This window comes from Salvelinus sp. IW2-2015, unplaced genomic scaffold, assembly GCF_002910315.2.
Source record: "Salvelinus sp. IW2-2015 unplaced genomic scaffold, ASM291031v2 Un_scaffold5119, whole genome shotgun sequence".
Lineage (NCBI taxonomy): Eukaryota > Metazoa > Chordata > Actinopteri > Salmoniformes > Salmonidae > Salvelinus > Salvelinus sp. IW2-2015.
The window spans coordinates 1-2810 of record NW_019946385.1 but is presented as its reverse complement, the minus strand read 5'-3'; positions in this window follow the sequence as shown (position 1 = coordinate 2810).

Genomic DNA, 2810 nt, shown 5'->3' with positions numbered 1-2810 from the left:
CTTCAGTTGGTAAACTTTTACATTTACTGCTACCCCAGTAATCACTCCTTTCAATGGCACCCTTTTCTTGAGAGAAACAATTCACATTTCTTGCCCCCATTTGTTTAATGCAGAGCTCCTTCTCTCCCTTTCTCTACCCCTCTCTTTATATACCCCTCTCTTTCTCTACCACTCTCTTTCTCTACCCCTCTCTTTCTCTACCCCTCTCTTTATATACCCGCTCTGTCTCTCTGTCCCTCGTTCTGACTCACAGTTCTCATCCAACATAGTTCCCCTGTTTCTATTTTTACAAATGGTTAGTTGTTAAAAACACATTTTTGGCATCCTTTTTAACTCTGCCGGTGTCCTGGGGGAAACATGTTTTCCATGTTAGCTAGTCACCACAGTGAGTGATRGGTAAACAACTGGCCGGGTCTGGATTAAGTTAACACGTGTCATCATCCATCTGGGATGACGTCTGCTGTTTCCACTGGGGTTCTGAGAAGAGGTCAGGTCCTTTCTTAATGACATCATCWATCCTCTACCTGACAGCACTCGTGTCATCAACATGTGCCAAGTGACCTCCCACCCACTGAGAAAAGCATACAACACGCTAACRACATACATGTAGTGTTTCCGTTCCACACAACCATAGACAGTCAGACATCAGTCGGAAGTTTACATACACTTAGGTTGGAGTCATTAAAACTCGTTTTTCAACCACTCCACAAATGTATTGTTAACAAACTGTAGTTTTCACTTATAATTCACTGTATCACAATTTCAGTGGGTCAGAAGTTGACATACACTAAGTTGACTGTGTCTTTAAACAGCTTGGAAAATGACAGAAAAGGATGTCATGGCTTTAGAAGCTTCTGATAGGCTAATTGACATCTGTGGATGTATTTCAAGGCCTACCTTCAAACCCAGTGCCACTTTGCTTGACATCAGGGGAAAATCAAAAGAAATCAACCAAGACCTCAGAAAAAAAGTTGTAGACCTCCACAAGTCTGGTTCATCCTTGGGAGCAATTTCCAAACGCCTGAAGGTACCACATTCATCTGTACAAACAATAGTACGCAAGTATAAACACCATGGGACCACGCAGCCGTCATACCGCTCAGGAAGGAGACGTGTTCTGTCTCCTAGAGATGAATGTACTTTGGTGAGAAAAGTGCAAATCAATCCCAGAACAACAGCAAACGACCTTGTGAAGATGCTGGAGGAAACAGGTACAAAAGTACCTATATCCACAGTAAAACGAGTCCTATATCGACCTAACCTGAAAGGCCGCTCAGCCAGCAAGAAAGAAGCCACTGCTCAAAACCCGGATAAAAAAGCCAGACTACGGTTTGCAACTGCACATGGGAACAAAGATCGTACTTTTTTGGAGAAATGTCCTTTGGTCTGATGAAGAACAAAAATAGAACTGTTTGGGCCATAATGACCATCGTTATGTTTGGAGGAAAAAGGGGGAGGCTTGCAAGCCGAAGACACCATCCCAACCGTGAAGCACCGGGGTGGCAGCATCATGTTGTGGGGTGCTTTGCTGCCAGGAGGGACCGGTGCACTTCACACAAATAGATGGCATCATGAAGATGGAAAATTATGTCAGGAAGTTAAAGCTGGTTGGCAAATGGATCTTCCAAATGGACAATGACCCCAAGCATACTTCCAAAGTTGTGGCAAAATGGCTTTTTGTACAACAAAGTCAAGGTATTGGAGTGGCCATCAAAAGCCCTGACCTCAATCCTACAAGATAATTTGTTGACAGAACTGAAAGTGTGTGCGAGCAAGGAGGCCTATAAACCTAACTCGGTTTACACCAGCTCTGTCAGGGTAATGGGCCAAAATTCACCCAACTTATTGTGGGAAGCTTGTGGAGGGGCTTCCCAAAACGTTTGACCCAAGTTTAACAATTTAAAGGCAATGCTACCAAATACTAATTGAGTGTATGTAAACCTTCTGACCCACCTGGGAATGTGATGAAAGAAATAAAAGCTGAAATAAATAATTCTCTCTACTATTATTCTGACATTTCGCATTCTTAAAAATAAAGTGGTGATCTAACTTGACATAAGACAGATAATTTTTTTACTAGGATTAAATGTTAGGAATTGTGAAAAACTGAGTTTAAATGTATTTGGCTTCGGTTCCACACCACCATAGACAGTCAGAAATCATAACATACATGTAGTGTTTACGTTCCACACCACCATAGACAGTCAGACATTATAACATACATGTAGTGTTTACGTTCCACACACCATAGACACGTCAGAATTATAACATACATGTAGTGTTTACGTTCCACACCACCATAGACAGTCCAGCATTATAACATACATGTAGTGTTTACGTTCCACACCACCCTAGCAAGTCAGACATTAATAACATACATGTAGTGTTTACGTTCCACCACCACCTAGAACATCAGACATTATAACCATACATGTAGTGTTTTACGTTCCACACACACAATAGACAGTGAGACATCATAACATAGTGAAGAACAATCTGGCCTTAATGGCCATGTACTGTTATAATCTCCACCCGGCACAGCCAGAAGAGAACTGACCTCTCAGAGCCTGGTTTCTCTCTAGGTTTCCTCCTAGGTTCCTGCCTTTCATGGGAGTTTTTTCCTAGCCACCGTGCTTCTACATCTGCATTGCTTGCTGTTTGGGGTTTTAGGCTGGGTTTCTGTACAAGCACTTTGTACATCTGCTGATGTAAAAAATGGCTTTTATATATAAAATGTGATGGATGGATTGATTGTCATGGCTGTTTGTTTATGTCACACACGCATTTAACGCTGTGTGAATGTGGCTGGG